Source organism: Manis pentadactyla, chromosome 7 (genome assembly GCF_030020395.1).
Source record: "Manis pentadactyla isolate mManPen7 chromosome 7, mManPen7.hap1, whole genome shotgun sequence".
Taxonomy (NCBI): Eukaryota; Metazoa; Chordata; class Mammalia; order Pholidota; family Manidae; genus Manis; species Manis pentadactyla.
The window spans coordinates 12010772-12031010 of NC_080025.1; the positions used below are offsets into that span (position 1 = coordinate 12010772).

Here is a 20239-nt window from a genome sequence, read left to right on the forward strand (position 1 = left end):
ATTTTAACAATTGAGAAAAATTCAGTCTAAGGAAAAGTTCAAAGGAATGGGCATATTTTCCTAATGAAGTATGCAGTAGCATTTCCTTTAGATAGCAATTTGACGTTAGGCAGGAATCACTGAAAAATAGTGCATATTTTTTTACCTAACAGTTACACAGGCAATATGGACTTAGGAAATAATCCTAAATTCAGAAAATATTTTATGAAAAAAAAAGTTTATCAAAGCACTGTTTATAATAGAAAAGGATCAAAACTTACTTTTTCATCAGAAAGGAAAGAATACTTATGACATATATTTGTAAAATGGAATATTATGGACTCATAAAAAGTACAGTGTGGAAAATTACTTATAGTTACATTATACAAAAATACAATATAAAACCCTACTCAAAAACAAACAAACAAAAAAGGGCAGTTCCTGTGTGGTAACCTCCAATGAGTTCTACACAAGGGTACAAAGGGCATATAAAAGTGTAGGCAAAGGGTCTGTTTGTGTTTATGCAGAGGATCAAAGCCTAATTGGGCTACCCCGGAAATGAGCTAAGATACGATATTAAAAAGAACTTCCAACATCAGCACTCTCGGGAAGACTCATGCCAGAAGATGATCATCAAAAAACCCCAACAAAGATCCACGCACTGCTACAGCTGTAGATGCACTCATCCCACCAGCTCCTGGACTTGCCATGGGAATGAGGAAGGAGATATCTAAGCTGGCCTGTGCATACAGTAAAACAACAAATTTGACTGGATCTATACTGCTGGAACTCAACCAAGAATTAGGGGAAGTGCAAATTTTAGCACTCCAAAATCTTACAACTACAGACTATTTACTGTTAAAAGAACATATGGGCTGTGAACAGTCCCCAGGAATGGGTTGTTTTAATTTGTCTGATTTCTCTCAGACTGTTCAAGTTCAGTTGGACAATATCCACCATATCATAGATAAGTTTTCACAAATGCCTAAGGTGCCTAACTGGTTTTCTTGGTTTCACTGGAGATGGCTGGTAACTACAGATATGCTTTGGTTATGTAACTATACTCCTATTATGTTAATGTGTGTGCGCAATTTAAGTAGTAGCTTAAAACCTATACATGCTGAAGTTACTCTACAAGAAGATATGTCAAAGAAATAATCAATCTTCCCATGTTTTCTGCCGCCTGCTACTTCTATAGCTTTTCTTCTTCCTTCCTAATTACAACCCTTAAATAGAATTCGTGCCTCATATCAAATTTACCGAGTATCATAATTCTTCCAAGTGGTAAAGATACCTCAAGACAAATGCTGGGCATAGAAGCTACAGGGCATAAATATGCAAAGAAATAAAAAGCTAACCATTTCAAACAATAAGGCTTCTCTCTCACTTACCAACTTTACATTTCCCTGTATGGCCCCGGAAGATGACTGGTTAGCCAGAGACGGGTAAGATTCCTCAAGGGAGGAACAACCTAAGACAGGCACAGTCGCAGGGGGGTCATCAGGTGAGAAATTGGGGATCAACAGAGGTGAGGCTTAGAACCTCACCCCCCCTGTTCTGAGAGAAATCTTCTGCATACGTGGATGTTTTATTGCCCTTGTCTAGCTTGGATTAACACATAGTCTACAGGCACACACCTGATCATCTACATTTGCTCTCTTACAACACTAAACTATGTTTTCTACCTTTATCTTGTATCTCCCTACCACTTCAGCATTTTATTAAAAATAATAATAATAAAGAGAGAAATGTGGTATCCACATATAAATCAAGTATAAAAACCAAATGAGTATTCATATTTGAACTGACTGTTTATAGTCATAATGCATGAGCAAAACCGAAAGTTTCTGTGATGACTGCCCTTGTACTGTTCACTATGTAACTTATTCATTATGTAAGAATTTGTACTCCATGTAAGAACTTGTTTGTTATGCCTCAGAAGATTGGAGACTGACGAAAATTAGGCTTGGGGTGGATTAATGATTGTGCATTGAGCATTGACTCCCCTATACAGAATTTTATTATTGTTAACAACCATTTGATCAATAAATATGAGAGATGCCCTCACAAAAAAAAAAGGACAGACTTCCAATGGTAAAATAAATAAGTAACCGGGATATAATGTATAGCATAAGGAATATAGTCAAGATATTGTAACAGCTTGGTAGGGTGATAGCTGGAACCTAGAATTATGTATATAAATGTTTTATCACTGTGTTGTACACTTGAAACTAATGTAATGTAATACTGTGCATCAACTACACTTCAATAAAAAATAATTATCTAAAAATAAATAAATAAATAAATAAATGCTGACAGAAAAGGAAGTTAAAAAATACTTAACACCTCTTCCTGGGTGTTAATCCTTACCCTAAGTATTAACTAGTAGCCATTCTAAATAAAAAAAGAAACTCCTTCACAGAATCTCAGGGACTCCAGAGTTGTTTATTCCAACTCTATGCCTAATATAAAAGTCACCACAGCATTCCCTTAAAGCCTTCATCTGGCTTCTGTTTAAACTTCTCCATGATGGGAAACTGGTGGCCCCTGGACAGCCCTACTATATCCAACCCCTCCCAGACTTTAACCAGCTGACATGCCTGCAAATGAATAATTTTTTCACAGCAGCAATTCAACTGTACCTCTGAGAGAACTGGTCATTGTCTTAGAGTCTGTCGACAATGTGACAAGATGGGTCTGGTGATGACGTAAGTAATTCTACCCAGAATCCACGTGTAGGAGATAGGGCTTACTAAAAGCAGTTATGTGATTATACAAGCCAATTATATGGAATTTCAGGATAATGTGCTCAGGCTATGTAAACCCCACTCAGAGCTTCTTGCAACCTGGATGTACCTCAGCTTGGACTAGCAAAATATATACACATATTCCATTGAGAGTTTTTAAAACTTCAAAAGAAAAACAGAAGCATCCTACCCCATCCTTACCTACTCTTAATTCTTGACCTCCAAGTAAAACAAATTTCAATTCCTTTAGATGTGTCTTTTAATATTTACCTCCATATTTCTAAATAACATGTTTATACTGATTTTTCTTACTTCTTGGTTATTTTATGTATTTACTTCCAACTATGGAAAATAAAGATTTAACTCATACAAAAAAAAAAAAAAACCCTACTCAACAATGTTAATACTAGTTTTCTTTTGGAAGATTGGATTTTCCTTTTCCTTTTCTACTTTTATATATTTGTTTACTATCTTTCAATTAGTATGTAACAGTTTTACAATTCAAGACAAATAGATTACAGAGTTCATTGCAATAATCTGTTTGGAGATTATGCTCTAGATTATTTCCTATCTCAGGGTATTATACCATGTTAAACCAAGATAACAAAATGTGCTCTCAAGGACACTCAGAATAAAAGGGACCTATTTTAAAGATTCAGCCTATGCCAGGCTCATTCCTGTTCCTGTTCTGTCTTTTGCTTCTAAGGCTTTCAACCCAGGCCAAGTTCATATCGCAGACTGTAGACCACATCCATAACTTCAAATGCCCTCCAAAACATGCACTTGCAGATTATCAATTCACTGTTCCAAGCGTCTCTTCCCTCCTAAAGTACAGTCCTTTTGGTACATACTGTTTCCACAGTTCTCTGATGCTATCAAAAATTATTTTTTACATTTTATTTAGCTTTTCAGTTGTTCTCAGTAACAGCTTGACCTGTTGCAAACTATTCCATTCAAATACACAAGTACAGATGATTTTATTTTATGACATTTTACACACCTGTAAATTATAATTTTTCTAAATTGTACTTGGGTTAGTATTTCATTTATAATAAACATGCAATGGAGATAAGGATGTGTGATCTCACTACTGTTCAACTTTGCACTGGAAGTTCTACCCAAAGCAAGTAAGCAAGAAAATGAAATAAAAGTCATACAGATTGGAAAAGAGTAGTAAAATAATCTCTATTTCAGAAGATATGATTTTGTGTAGAGAATATCCTAAATAATCCACTATAAAACTATTAGAACTAATAAATGAGTCAACAGGCTTGCAGGATACAATATCAATGCATAAATAAATAGCATTTTTAGACTAGATTAACCACTGGAAAATGAAGTTAAGGAAGCAATTCCAGTTGTAATAGATCATTAAGAATAAAATACTTAGCTATCAATTTAATAGAAGACAAGAAAAACGTGTACACAAGCCAAGGAATAGAGGTGGCCACTAGAAACTGCAAAGGGAAGCAAACAGTTTCCCCTCAATGGTCTCAGAGGCAACAAGCTCTGCGGACACCTTGACTTTAGTGAAACAAAACTTATTTTGGATTTCTGACATGCACGGTTATAAGAAAAGACATGGGTGCTGTATTCAACAAGTATGTTTGTGGTAGTTAAAGCAGCAATTGGAAAATAATATACTCAAATTCATCCACAGATTCTGTGCAATCAACAGCAAAATCTAGTCTTTTTAAAAATCTAAAACAAAAAATAGATTTAATGCAAGAACAACATGAACCTGAGGATAAATAAATTCACAGCATACTTTGAGTCTGAGAATTTTTTTCCTCTCTTTGCAGTGACAATGGTATCTGAAAGCATGTACGACTGAAGATACCGAAACAAAATTTACCTTCTAGTGTCCAGATAAGAGTCCTCTGCCATCCTCCTAACAATACTCGCCACTGGCCAAAGTGATGACTACTCTAACTCAGGATACATGTTAATTCCAAAAGTAACTGAATGTTTGTTTTTACTGATTCACCTTCTTGTGATTCCCATATTTCTTTACACAAGCTGGGAATTCATTGCAATCTCTTGATCCATGGCTTTTAGGAGCTCATTAAGCTCTACATTATTTCAACATTTCCTGATCAATGTTTTTTCCTTTCTTTGCTGGGTTATGTATTATATTTTTCTGGGTCATTATAAATATGATCATACCATCCTTTGATTAATACTTGCAAAAATTTCACAGTCTTCTATCATGTTTAGTATATATTTTTCTGCCTTGAGGTCCAGATAATTGCACGTATCCTGCCATATCTTATAACAATAAGGTTTAAAAAGTCTTTGCAAGACTTTAAATATTCTTTTTATAAAGAGATGACAAGTTTTGCTTCACCAGTCCCATGCTGTTATCATAAGTGAAAATTTCACTGTAGTTGTTTATCAGATTTCAGACTTCTGAGAGATTATTGGTTAAATAAATTTGTACTAATGGTATACACTGCTAAAGGATGTAGTGAGTCTACCGTAATTTGAGATGTATGTTTTGGTAGGTGTTGTTTATTGTCAAGCAATATTGAGGAAATGAGAATACATTTTTTACATGATTCCAACATGATACAACTGATCACCAAGGCAAATTGGTCAGCCTGTTCAGAAAAGTGAAGCTCTCTTTGCTTGCCTCACATCATCCTTCCCTACTAAGGGTAACTTTGCATCATAGCCTTCTGTTTTAAAATGTAGCTGGGATTTTGTTTTTACTAGGAATGGGGAGGTCAACAGATCAGAGATGATTGCTACTGAAAAGACAGTTTGCCTCCTTCCAAGAGGAGGGGGCATGCCACCCCTCACAGGGCCACATGAGGAAGTACTATGGTCAGTCATTTGGCAGAAGAAACCAGGGGAAAGCAAGGGCCAGAGCCTTCATGGTAGTTTTCATGGGCAGAAGCCAGCAAGATCGCGTAGGCAAACTAAGCAGGCTTAGGAATGGATAATGTGAATAATTCTGGCAGGCTTTGGACTACACGGGTAGTCCCTAGTTGTCCCATACTTGGCTCAGCTGTGAATTAGGGCCAGGCGGATAGAGCACTAACTTCAGGAGTCTGACCATGAGACCCACAGGGATATAGACAGAGGAATTGTCTGGTTTGCATACCAAATGCATGCTCACAGGCAAGTTGTTAGCTATCTCTAGGAATCAGCTAAACCGTCCCCACATCCGCAGGGTCCCAAGATTGTCAAAACATCATAAAATGAAGAAAACAAAAAACATTAATATAGCTCCATTCTCTTTACAGATATGCATTGCATCTATATCAAAATCTGGAAGGGAAGACTTAAAGCATTTTGCCTGCAAACAATGCCTGCAGAGGTCCACGTGTATTAAGGTCAAGCTGGTGTGTATTCATCTGCAGCTTTTCTTTGGCTATGTTAAGGATACCAATTCCTCCCAGGAGCTGTTTTCTTTCCATAAGTGCATTTGTTAACTGATGGCAAAGTCCAGCAAAAATATTTGTTGCATATGGAATATGCTCCCCATTTTAAGTACACCCTTTTAATGAAAAAAGTACTCCATTTTAATGGAAAGCTATACTTGTAAGAATAATGTTTCAAAGTCAGGAATGCTGGGCATAGAAAACTTTGCAAACAACAAGAGACTCCAAGAACTGTTCATCCAGAGCCCCAGGTCTAGTCCCCAGATGGGATAGGTTATATGCAAGGAATTCCCTACTCTTGCTGATCAATTCACAAGCTGAGTCAGTCGCCCTCGAGCTGAGGGCCGGCGTTGTTCACAGTAATGTCTGAACTGAGTGCAGACAGCATGTTTTTCCCAGAGTAGCCCCAGTGGCAGAGGCAGCAGCTTGGGCCAGAAGAGGTGGTTACCCTGGGAAGAAGGGCTGCAGTGAATCACCAGAAAGCTTCATGACTTTTGCAGAAATTGACAGGCTAATTTTAAAATTTACATGGAAATGCAAGGGACCTGCGATTACCAAAACAAACTCCAAAAGCAAAAACAAAGTAGGACTCACAAATCCCAGATTCGAATCTTATTACAAAGCTATAGTGATCCAGACTTGTGGTCCTGGCCTAGAGATACATGTATAGATCAACTGAGCAGAATTTGGAGTTTAGAAATAACCTATACATTTATGGTTAAAAACCGTGGTTTTTGACATGAACGTAAAGACCAATCAATGGGGAAAGAAGAGTTTCAGCAAAGGATGCTTGGACAACTCAGTATACACATGCAAAGAATAAATCTGGCCCCTCTAGCTTAGAGCATTCACAAAAGTCGACTCAAAATGGATTACATACTTGAATTTAAGAGCAAATGTATAATGCTCTTAGAGAAAATTATATATGTAAATCTTCATGTTTAGGTTTAGGCAATGGTTTCTTAGATATAACACCCAAAGTACAAGCAACAATAACAAAAAGATAAAATAAACCACGTTAAACTTAAAAATGTTAGAGTGCAAATGATACCAAAAAGAAAGTTACAACAACATAGAGACTGGGAGACAATATTTGAAAATCACAAATCTGAGAATGGACTTGTATACATCTATAATATATACAGCACCCTAAAAACTCAATAATAAAAAGTCAACTCAATTTAAAAATGGGCAAAGAGCTAGAGTAGACATTCTTACAAAGATACACAAATGGGCAATAAGCACATAAAAAAATGCTCAACATCATTAGTTATTATGGAAATATAACTAATTTACACCTACTAGGATAGGTATAATCGAAGAGATATACAGTAACAAGTGTTGACAAGGATATGGAGAAGTTTGAATCCCCATTCATTGCTGATGAGAATATAAAATGGCAGCTGGAAATATTTTGGCAGTTCCACAAAATGTGAATAGGCAAATCTATAAAGACAGGAAGTGTATTACCCTACTGCTTAGGGCTTGGGGAGTGCAGGAGGAAGGACTATGGAGTTAACGGAAATGGAGGTGTTTTTTTTGTTGATAAAAGTGTTTCATACCAATTTTAACATATGCCAATTATGTAACAATGAAGATGATTAAAGTCATTAAAAAATGCAGTGGAAATTTCATTCAAATATGAACATATAATGGTATATTAAAATTGCATCAGAAAAGAATACTTTAATTATAATAATATTTATATTTATTTTAATTCCATTTATTTAAATGTATGACCATGAGCTTGGCAGTTGCCTACCAATTCAATTTCTGTATTTCTGGCAATATCATTTGATTTTTAAAGGAACCTAATGTAAGATCAAGTCCTTTAACATTATTCCTGCAGAAATGATGGTCAAAAGAGTTAAAGATGATCTCTTTCATAGTTGACAGGAGATCCTGATCTACTTAGAAAAATCACTGATGTTACAAGAGCATGCTGCCTCAAGCCGAGCAATCTACCACTGTAGAAGTGTAACCAATCGTTCTCACAGTACACTTTTCTGAGAAGTATGTGATATGATATGACTCATTTCTACTTCTGAGTCACAATTTTTTCCTAATAAGTTCAAACTCCCTATTGCATCCAGTCCTAGCAGTATAGGAATAATGATATAGAGCCCTATAGTAAAAATGTGTATGGCATTATTCCTCTTTTGGTTTTAGAACTAAAAATGAATAAATGAAAAATTTACGTAATTACAAATCTTCAAAATGTGTGGTAATATTTAAGGCCAAAGAATGTGAAGCTAGATGAGAATCGTTTTATTAATAATTTCTAGTTTTAAGTACCTACATGTGGCAATAACTATATAAAATTGTGTGTGACCTTCAGGAAAAACTACAAATGTACAGATGAAGAAACATGAGCTCAGAGAGGCCATGCACGTCACGTAAGGCTACACAGTTAATAAGCAATGTACAGGTCCTAAATAAAATAAAATATACCCAGCTCATATACATATAATATACAGTATGCATATATATGCATATCTATACATGTCATTATACACATATATAGCCATGTTTAAGAGACCATCATAATAAGACCAACAATTATTTCACATGAGTTTACAATTTTTGAAATTTATTTACCAAGGCTCAAAGATGGTAAGTGGCTTGCTCCAAGTTAGCTAGTTAAATTAGAATCCAGACTATTCTCAAATTTAAGACTTCCACTGAAAAGGCATTTTAAGATATGTCAAGGGATATCTGTGGCATACTTCCTTGCCTTTAATGAATACTGAGATTTCTCCTCCAGGTCAAGGAGCTGACATCTTCAGTAAACTTTTCTTCTTTCCCACCTCTGTCCTATTTCACTCTAGGTGTTTGAATTGTGAGTTACATTAATAGACATCCACTTTGATTTTCTATCTCTTTCAATTTGCCCCTCTCATATCAGAAGCTGATCATTAAAAGCCATGTGCATATATTCAAGTGAACTGGGAAGTTGCATAATTATACAATGGAATTGAAATCCCAGTTCTTTCGGAAGCATGATAATAACCTAAACTGACCAACCATTTTTTTCCCCAAAAGATCCGCTGAGTAATGCTATTCAACTCTCTGCTTCATTTAAGTGATACAGATTTAGAACAAGCTACAACTGCCAGCTTTATAAAAATACTTCCTCTGAATTTACTACTTCCATAATCTAAAAAGAACCACCTCTCAGAATATGTCTACAGTGATGAACTACCAATTTAAAAAACATTACAAAGTACTGTGTCAATGAGAAAATAGCAATAATAAGAGAAATTCAATGAACACTTAGCATTTATAGATTTTAGATTCAGGTTCTTTAATATTCTTGTGACCTTGGCTCACCTCTTTCTCTCTTTCCTGTCCCCAAACTCTTAAGCAATGTAACGATGTATTGTTACCAATTTGGTACAACCAATATTTTTATACTTGATATTGTACAACAGGCTATATTAAATATTTTTTTGATAAAGAAGCTCTTGTGTGTCCCATTGCTTTGGCCTGATTTAATTGTACTCTTTTTCCTTTCTTTTTAATTATTTCAATGGTTAACTCTTTCAACAGAAATGCACTCCTGCAAATTACCTCCCACCCTCCTGATACAACTGGCCAGAGATGTTCACGTGATCCAATCTGGGCCAATCAAAAACCATTTTTGAGACTTCTACATGGAGATGGCAGAAAAGTGTATTTGCTCTAAGGTTATCTTGACTTTTGGCTCTCCCTCTGGCTTACTGCTCCTCTTACAACCCTTCTGGACCGATGACTCTTTTTCTCCTTCAAATGTCAGACTGAGATGCCCTAAGGTGGGGACCCTCTTAATCCTCCTTGCCATTTCTACATGATTTTTCCCTTCCTCTCCCGTAAAATCTCCTGGCTTGGAATATAACGTCATCAGGCTACCTACCACCACTGTAGGCAGCTACCGACCTTGAGCTCATTCCTCTTATTCCTGGAAGATTTTACTTCCTGGCTTAATGGCCTTCTTTCTAACACCATACATTAATTATTCTTAGAGATTTTGATATCCACATAGACAATGCTGCTTAAATGGGCCACTGGATACTTGACTTCCTCTCAAATACTCTGGCCCTCCTCCCTAAATTCCTCCTCCCTTCCAATTTCAGATCTTAGACTTGGTTAATACTACAAGCACAGCCTCTACAAAATCTTAAGAGTCACGTGGGTCTCTTTATGTCACGTGCTCCCTCCCTCCCTCTTACTGCTCTGGAGTACTTCCTCTAAAGAGCAGCCTTCTGCCCCCAGGACCTGTATTCACTGAAGGACTCTCTGTCTCTAACTCCTTGTTCTGACTCCCCTTTTTACCAGCTGAAATTGCATGAACGATCTTTTATAATCACTTCCCAACTCCACCCTCAACTACCCTCTTTTTTCCTCCTACTTCCCTAACCAAACCAGAATTGATCCTCTCCATGTCTCTGCTCACTGCTCTCAGTAGAGGCACATGGGAATGATTTACATCTGTTCCCCAAGGCCAGATAGGACAACATTAAAGCACACGGTCATGCCGACTAGCATCATTTAAAATGTGTGACCATTTAATGCAGCTAGGCAATTAAACAACTTTTCCCTGTCCATTCTTCTCTCTCCTCAAACCTGCAATACTTCCCCATCATGCTCAGTTTCCACTGATGATTTTGCTTCCTATTTCTCTAAAAGAAAAAAAAAAAAAGAAGCCTAAAATAATCTCATCTCTTTTATTAAATAAAAAGCTATTATTTTTAAAGAAAGGCATGAACCTCTTATCTTGCATTTCCCTAACCTTAAAAGTAATGAACATCTAAACAGTTGTTCATCTATATAATGGAATACTATTCTCTTGTAAAAAAGGATGCCAACAATTTCTTTATATTGATATTGAAAAAACCATCAGTATATATTGTAAGCAAAAAAGGAAGGTATAGAACATCTTCATAGTATGTGATTTTTTGCTAAGAAATTGTGAGAAATAACATATACCCATATCTGCATATATAAACAAACACTGAAGAATACAAAAGAAACTGAAAAACATGGTTATTGCCCACATATATCCTTTATACATCACTCTGATTTTTAAACCCTGGGGATACATTTCCTATTCAAAAACTTTTACAAAGCTTAACTTATTATCTTTTGGGGTAAAACAAAACAAAATATAAACAAAAAGAGGAGGGTTTTCTTTCTCTCTTCTTGTACCCTTCTCTGGAAGCAGATTGGATAGAAGGAAGACTCAAGCTTGTCACTGTTTATTTTCCAATTGTGGTCTTTATATTTATGAGACTGAGAGGATGAAAAGCATGCTGCTATTTTAGCCAGGCTACTGTGTTTTGCAAAATGAATGCTTTTAGAAGCGTCCTTTTGGTATTTTCTCAGAATTAAAACTTATTTTGGGCCACAGCTGCTTTTGGAAGCTCAGAGCTATAATCAGAGAGCTGTGATGCCCGTGTCTGCCAGGGGCCCCTGGAACAAGCCGCAGAAGCTCACGTCCTCTGCTTATCTGTGCTCATGCTTTGCTTGGGTTGATGTGTTTGGAAGGGATGAAATTAATGCAGTGAAATAAATCCATTCTGTGTGACACTGAAGGCTTTCATTTGCTGAGCAATCACAGTTCTAATTCCTATTCCTGATGAACCCTGAAGCAGGCTCACAGGGTGTCCATCTTTGCTACACAGCAGGAAGACAGACCAATGTCAGAGTATAAGAGGCAGGTTAAACAAGGCAGGTTGATGGATATTAATTAACTTTTTATAGTGATCTGTAATGTCCTTAGTTTATTTTTCATGTATCTCACTCCCTTTTGACGACTAATTTATTCCTACCACCTATGGCTAATACATATATACAAAAATAAAATAAAATATGTATAATTCATAATATATCAAAATCTATAAAAGCTGCTGGGACTGCTGCTGCAACTTTATGTTTCATGACTTTGTTGACTCTAAATATTTCTACAGATATTAGTAAGGGATTATTAGTAATAGGATTACAAGACCAAGAATTTCTGTGTAATCTCTAAACATTTTAGGAGAAATATGAGTCTTAAGATAAACTGTGAAAACTTGGCGAATGGATTTGGTAGACAAAAAAGTACTAAGAAAAATGGGTAAGAATTGTCTATTTCATGTGTGACTGGCATTTCAGTATGAAAGAGTTCTCACAGATGGCCAACCCAGCAAATTATATCAAGACTAAAGTACTGTACTTTATGGATATTTATTCCAGTTTATTCACCACCTTAGTCATTAATTTAAAATCTTTTAGTCTAATAATTCTGTGTCAATTGAATAAAAATCTTAAAGATAAAAATTATTTTAAAGAATTTGATAGAAGTTAACAAAATGGTCATCTCTCTAATTTTGTAGAAATTCCTCATATTTACACATGTAGTCCTATAGAGTTGTATTCTTAAATTTGGAGAGAGGAAGAGAAGAAATGAGAGTATGTATGTTATTTGTCATGTGATTTATGACTGCAAATGGCCTTTTGACTATGTAGTTCTATATACCAGGTGGCAAAATTCTAGATGTTTCAGCAAATGCTTACTTAAAGATAATTCAAGCAATGTTAAGATAACCATTTCCTTTATGTATTAGGAGTTAATTTCACACTGATCTTGAGTCACTACAGCATCCCAAAGTGCCTCCTGAATTATCAGAGATGTAGTTATGGTCAATTTAATTTTAGTGCTAAACTATGTTAATAGGAATTATTTGAAATTGTTACCTAGGACTAATAATCTATATTTTAACTATAAGAGTAAGTTGGTAGATAGCCTTACTGATCATACATTTGGAATTTGCTATACTTATAAAATTTGAAAAGAATAATGATAATGCTCTACAGACTATTTTTTTGCTATATAGCTTTTAAATCTTTCAGAAGGAAGGCCTTTTTTTAAATCTTTTTCATACTGAAATAAGTGACCCTCCCTACACACAGCCCCTTCCACTGGATGTTATGTTGTAGTTTTATGTTTTTATATTCATCTCTCTTCAAGCTATTCAGTGTCTAGACAGCTGGGGTGGTCTTATATATGCGTGATGTATGAACATATGTTGAAGTGTTTTGGGAGGAATGGGTTGGCAAACAAGGATTTTTTTTAATGAGATATAATTATAGTTACAATTGTAGTGTTATGTTTTGTACACATGAGGTGTACAATGTAATGCTTCAGTATACATATATATATTGCAAAATGATCACCACAATACATCTAGCTAACATCCATCACCCACATAGTTGCAGATTTTTTTCTAGCGATGAGACCATTTAAGATTACGCTTTTCGTAACTTTCAAATATATAATACAGTATTGCTAACTGTAGTTACCATGCTGTATAACATTGAATCTAATTGAACAATATGGCTGTTTCCCATTTCTGCTTCACAGATACCCAGGCCCTTATTCAACAAACATGAACTGAACCCCTGTGGTACGACTGTCAGTGCACTAGGACAAGAGCAGGAAAATGAAAAGAACAACAATCCATGGATGCTTATGGTTGATCTCAAATCGGTGTCATCTGGTGAAAGATGTTAACACATAGGCAGTAATTGCAAATCAAGGAGACCAGTGCTGCTGAGTTCAGTGGAATAGAGAAAGAAGAAACCTAGCATGGAGAAGAGGAGGGGACACTTAAGTGTAAGTCCTAAAAAGCAAACCGGAGTTGGCTCATGCAGTGAACAGAGCAGCATGTACGAAGGCCTGGATTCAGGAGAGGCCCTCAGCGTTGCACACTGGGCAAAGTTCAGTGATCTGGACGGCAGAGTCTGGGGGAGGCACTGCTGGAGCGAAGAGTGGAAAGGAGGACTGAGTCTAGGTATGGAGAGATTTGTGCCCTTTGCCCTGTGGGCTGCAAGATGCCGATGGAAAAGCAGGAGAGAGAAATGAACGGAAGGGTTGATTAGAGCGAAGGAGAGATGCAGAAAGGAAAACATACTTTGAAGCTGCCTATGAAAACAGCTGCCTTCCACAGCACTAGGCAGTCTGCTAGGCTAGCCACATGCATGATTTAATTTAATCCTTGAAACAGCACTGTGGATTAGGTATCTTACCATCATTTCCATTTGCAGATGCAAAAGGCCTAATGATGTTAAGTCACTTGCCCAAACATGAGGTGAGCAAATGATCCAATCAGAATCCAAACCCAGATGCATATACCTCCAAAGTATATGCATAGAGTCACCAAACCTATGCCTTATATCTAATTTAAAAATAGATGTTACTGGGAATATGATCAGAGGGGATAGAAAACAAAACAAAACAAGCATTTGTGCCCAGGCCCATCTTACTAGGCATCCTGCCATTCCCTCCAGAGGCTCACCTAGGTTCTCCTGCCTGGAGCTCCCCGACTGGGGTCCACAGGGTTTTGATAATGATTGCAATGACGGCACACCACTGAGAGCGTTACTTATAACACTTGCTGTCATGCTCATGCAATTGTTACATGAAGGTGCAGAGCAGAAGCCTTTTCATCAACTTTGCAGGCTGGATTTTAGCAGATCCCTAAAACTACTGAAAGGAAACACACACCACCACAGCAGCAGCACAGTGGAATATGCAAATGGACTCCAGGTCACCCAGAATATGTAATTTTGGGGCAAACTGCCTGATATCCTTGCTATTTTATGTGCTCTATTGTTTGAATATCCACATTATTAGTTTGCTCTCCTTTGGCCTGTGAAATTGATCTTATGAATTTTCTTTTCAATCCATTTCAGTAGGTGTTCTCATTTACATTTAAAATATATGGGCAGTGAAGTAATAGCCCTGAGAGACTCTCTATTACACTGATACTGGTGGGTATGAACATGTGCACGCTGTGTTTGCTAAGCTCTCAGGGAAGGGTAAGACTGGGGGTGTCCAGAAATAGATGGAGGCTTCCCAACCGTGACACATTTAGCTAAGTTTTCCTTCATGTGACTTGCTGTTTCAATCTTTAGAAAGCAAGGCACCAGGTAAATGCTAGGTGTAGGGATTTATTTAATTAATTAATTTTTGGCAGCTGAAAATATTGGTGGATTAAATGTGTAGTCTTAGAGCTAGAAAGCTACTTACATCTATCATCACACAGGTTTGATTTGATGATTGGGAGCCTCAATCCACATTTAATTAAACTCCTTTGCTTTTTCAAATGAAAGCTCAGGAACACACATACGCCAAGTGTTTGTATTTAGTGGGATGCTTCTGCGGCTGCCAAAACTGGATTGATTTCATTGCATCCTGACTGAACTACTTCAACAGGAAAAAAAATCTAATTTGCTCCTTTTTTGCCTGCACCCTCTAACTTTGAGAAGAATTTGGAATTTGAGTTGTTTGGATACACTTGAAGGCTCTGGGCTCCAATATACTGTGGATTTATATCGTAACTTTGCAGAATTTTAGCCATAACAAATAATGTGGATAAATAAAATTTTGACCAAATTAGAAGACCCAGAACTTTTATTTTATGAAGGATGTTTGCAAAATACAGAGAAATCAATGTCAGCAATGAAATTTCCAATACTTAAAATAGAGAAGCTAGAGAATACAGGAAAGATTTCAATAACTAAGTTGTTTCCTTCCCTCCTTAATTGTATATTTTAGAATCAGGACATCACAGATTTTCTACTAATTTCCATTTATATACCTTGTTCTAAGGATCTCAAAAATGTTAATATTAATTCATAAGCTAACTCAGCCTATGAAAAGTAGACATTACATTGTTGTTACAATATGTCCTGCCTTGAAACAAGCTATTATTACCTTTCATCATAAAGAGTAAGTGGTTATTACTTTTATAAATTATCTCTTATATTTTAATAAAATTAATATTGTCTAAATGTCTTTATGAATTTACCTAAATACCTGTTTAAAATTTAAAAAACAGAAAAATAAGTAATAAATTTAAAAAAATACACTGCCTTTTATTACTTTTGTTTATGTTACTAGTCCATTATAAATAAAACAGCTTATTTTCATACAATAAAGAACCACAATGCATACTTGTAAATGCTTACTTAAAAATTAAAAGTTGAAATAAGAAAAATTAGTGTAATAATGTCAGAATTACCACATAACTGATGATGAAGAAATTAAGTTAACCAAAATGTATAATCCTCATGAGAAGGAATTATGCTATTATATAAATATTTTATGTCACTCCCCACAAGCTGTTTTTAATATTATTTTTGTTGGTATTAATGTGAGAAATACACAGTTTTCAAGATAAAAACTGGTGCAATCATATGAATCATGCCTTTGAGCTCAGCTCAGCCCAGAGCCCATTCTAGAATCACACCATAGACCACATTACCTTAACTAGTCAGGTCAAAAACAAAACAAAACAATTCTGTTCAAGTTAGCCTAATAATTAAGAGAAATTTTGATCAGATACCTGACTTACAAAATAAATGCTCTGTGTCTTCTAAATTCAATATATATTGGCAAACCTTTCTCAGTTTCATTCATTAGGCAAGTATTTCAGTCTAGTGTCAACAAACATCAAAAATTGCTCACCATACATGAATCAAACAAACCGGCAGGTTTGGACAGGGGCATGTGCTGTGAGGGCAAAGTAGCCAGGCCGACACATGAGGGCTGATAAGGAGGGACAAGGTCTATTCACGCTGAATTCTTAATCACAGAACGTAGATTAAGACACTGCTATGTCATGGTTTGTATTTTGGCACTGCATGAGACTGGCTTGGCGCGAGGCTGTTGGGTCTCAGCAGAGAACACTTGGCCTGTTCATACAGGTCACTGGAGGAGGGTTTAAGAAAGACTCTATTTACAGAGGTGTGAGCAGGGCTGTGGGAACCAAGGAGATGGGGAGCATCTCATAAGCAAGAAGGCAGAGAGCAAGACAGCCGTTAACAAGTCTCTGAAGATCAGCTGCGTGAAGTTCAAAACAGGTCGGAGGAGGCTGGAGGCTGAATGTGGATGGACAGATCAGACAGCGCAGCAGGCCTGCCGAAGGGTCGTGGCTGGTGCTGTGCTGAGCCACAGTGAAGTCCGAGGAAGGAAATATGTGTGATAATATTCCGTTTTTAGTTAAAATTTTTATATTTTGTTCCTCATGCATTTTTGCAAGCAGTTTGATTTTTATCAAAATTAATATCACTATAATAATTTACCTTGACTACTGAGTGTTTTGGTGACTGTAAACCTTGTATGCAGGCCATTGCCTCACTCTGTCCCCTAGTATCTGTCCAGGTAATTACAATCAAAGTCCTGTGTTTTGCTTTTCGATGATTACCCGGAAGTGCACTGTGTGCTCTGATATGCTTGCTTCTTTCATCGGTCCATTGTAAATGACGGCTTTAAACCTAAAGTTCTGAAAAAAGACTGAGCAGACCTGATACATTTTATGACATAAAATCTGGAGTCCCCTTGTTTTGAAATAAGCAAGTATATTTCTACTAATAAACTGCATCTGACAGGACGCTGCTTGTTTTTGATCCAGAGTATGATCTGCATTCTCGAGACAAGCCTTTACTGGAATGAAAGCCTTTACTGGAATGCGGTAATTAAATTACCAGTAGCAGTTTATTCTATGGCTTGCGCAGTAGATTTATTTATTTGAGTTTGAGATTAATGTCCATCCCACTAGACGGTAAGATTTATGAACACCAGGAGAGTGGTTTGTTGGGGATTTTTGGTTTTTGGTTTTCCTCACTACTGTAGCTCCTGCAACATGCAGATAATAGGCAATCAATAAATATTGGTTGAAGAAAATAAGTGAATTAATCAACAATCATGCAGTAGAGGAGCCATGGGTTTCAGATAATGTATCTGCTAACAGGCTTTAAGGAAAATAGCGTAACAATCTCACAGGATGATCCAAAGAATTCTGCTTTCATGATGTGGTTCCTGATGATTTAGAATCAGAAAATTCAACTTTAGAAAAAAATGGGACACTATCACAAGTGGCCAAAGGGACCTCATGCCACTATATAAAGTCTAGAGCAAAGAATGTCCCTTGCTTTGGGGCACATGTTTCCTCCCAGTGAATCTTCAGCTGTCTTTGCCTATTATAAACTAGAAAATCAAAAGGAGGACATGTGTACGAAATCACTTTTTGAGTATCTACAAACCTCCTTAAATAAGCGCTGTATCAAAGAAGGAATTCTTGATGCTCTCCTAGAAGGGGACAATTTAAAATTTGGCTACTTAAAATTCCTAAATATCTAAAGTGCTGAGGTTTTGAATGTCAAAATACTTAAATTATTTAGAACATCACATGCTCTTGATTATCCTTTGGTCGCCATGTGCACCATGAATGTGGCACAAATCCAGACGAGCTCAAATCTGAGAACTAGAATTCCTATTTCAGATGCAACAGTTGAGTGCACCCTAAGGAAACACCTTTGTGGCACTGCAGCTGTGAGCAACACTTGCCTGATGATCTATGGGCTTGCGTGAGCATTTCCCAAAAGTGTTCCTGTGGGATATTAATAGGTGATCTGTGATCTCAGTGTGTGTGTGCGGGAGGTGGTGATATGGTCAAATATTTCTGCTAACTACTGGGTTAAATAGATTCTGTATTTTAAATCCCCACAGAGCCTAATTTACTCATTTGAACTTCGTGTCTCCGGGAGGGATATGCCGCCACGCCACATTTGCCACATTTGCCACATTTGCCAGTGTTTGACTACAACACAGCATTTCACAGGGAAATACTGGTGTATCCGACAGTAATACTTTAGTTGTGTATGAATTTCCTACTGATGCTGTAAAGAATTACCACAAAACTAGTGGCTTCAAACAGCATAGACTAATTTGGTGATGGTTCCCGGGGCTTTAACTCTGAAATGAGTTTCACAGGGCTGAAGTCAAGGTGGGGTGAGGGCCGCACCCCCTCTGCAGGCTCCAGGGGGAGAACCCACATCCTCGCCTTCCTTGGTTTCTAGAGACAGCCCATCCTTCAGCCCCTAGCACTACTCCAACTTCTGCTTCTAGGTCCTCTCATCTCCTTTTTCATGCAAAATTGGCAGACTGTCCTAGAATCACACTTAAATGTCTCATTAATTTCATACGATCTTATTTAACTCAAAATATGTACTGGGCATCTACTCTGTGGATTACTTTCACTCATACTATGTGAGGTGCTCATCTGATTAAAATATGACCCCAACTCTCAAATAATATATCACTTAATTTTTGATATCAAATTAGTTCCCAGGTACCTACATTTCAAGGAAGAATATAAATGGCCTAAAACAGTCACAACTGTGCTTGGGGATTTAGAGATGATAAAACACTGGATTAGGGATTCATGAAGGCATTCATGAAGTAGGTGGGGTAATGGGTCTCAAATATTATGCAGGTCAAGTGATATTTGAAGGAGAGGCTAACAGGAGATTAAAGAACACTGCAAAATGAACATCAAAGAGCCTGACACATAGTACATGAAAATATTTTGGTTAATACATATACTCAGTTCTGAAAGTGTAGCTAAGAGCCAAATTTGACTATAACGTAGATACATGTAAGAGACTGGAAAAGCAGGTTGAAGACAGATGGCACATTTTCTTAATGTTTCCAATGAGGTAATTTTCCTTAATGTGGTAGGTAATTAATATGGTTATTTTTCATTTTTTTCAATAAATATTATGAGCACCTAATCTGGGTCTGATACTCTGTGGGCAAGGGAAGTAATGTAGCCCCATCATTATTGGAGAAGTGGTAAAATCACATAGGTTTTAGAAAGTTAACATTGGCAACAAAATAGAATGTGGTCCTGCGTTTTAGTTTGCTGGGGCTGCTGCAGCAACGTGGCTTAAACAGAAATTGACTGTCATAGTTACAGAGGCTAAAAGTTGAAGTCAAGGTGCTCCCTCCGAAGGTGTTAGGGAAGGGTTTGTTCCAGGCCTTTCTCCTAGTATTTCAAGGTTCCTTAGCTTTGGCCGCCTAACTCCAATCTTCACGCACCGTTCTCCCATGTGCCTGTCTCTGTTTCTGTGTCTAGATTTCCCCTTTTTATAAGGGGACCATCATATTGGACTAGGGTTCACCCTAACAAGCTTATCTTAACTTGATCATCTGCAAAGATGCCATTTCCAACTAAGGTCACATTCACAGGTACAGGGGTTAGAATGTTGTCTTTAGGGGGAGACACAATTCAGCCCTTACAGACTGGAGGTGGGAAGGTGAGG

At 36.9% G+C, this 20239-nt stretch overlaps 1 pseudogene; it reads right to left on the bottom strand.

Moving 5' to 3' along the window:
• Positions 1-4709: 4709 nt before the first annotated feature.
• LOC118916820 (COP9 signalosome complex subunit 3-like) lies at positions 4710-10624 on the bottom strand (annotated as a pseudogene).
• Between the last annotated feature and the right edge of the window lie 9615 nt (positions 10625-20239).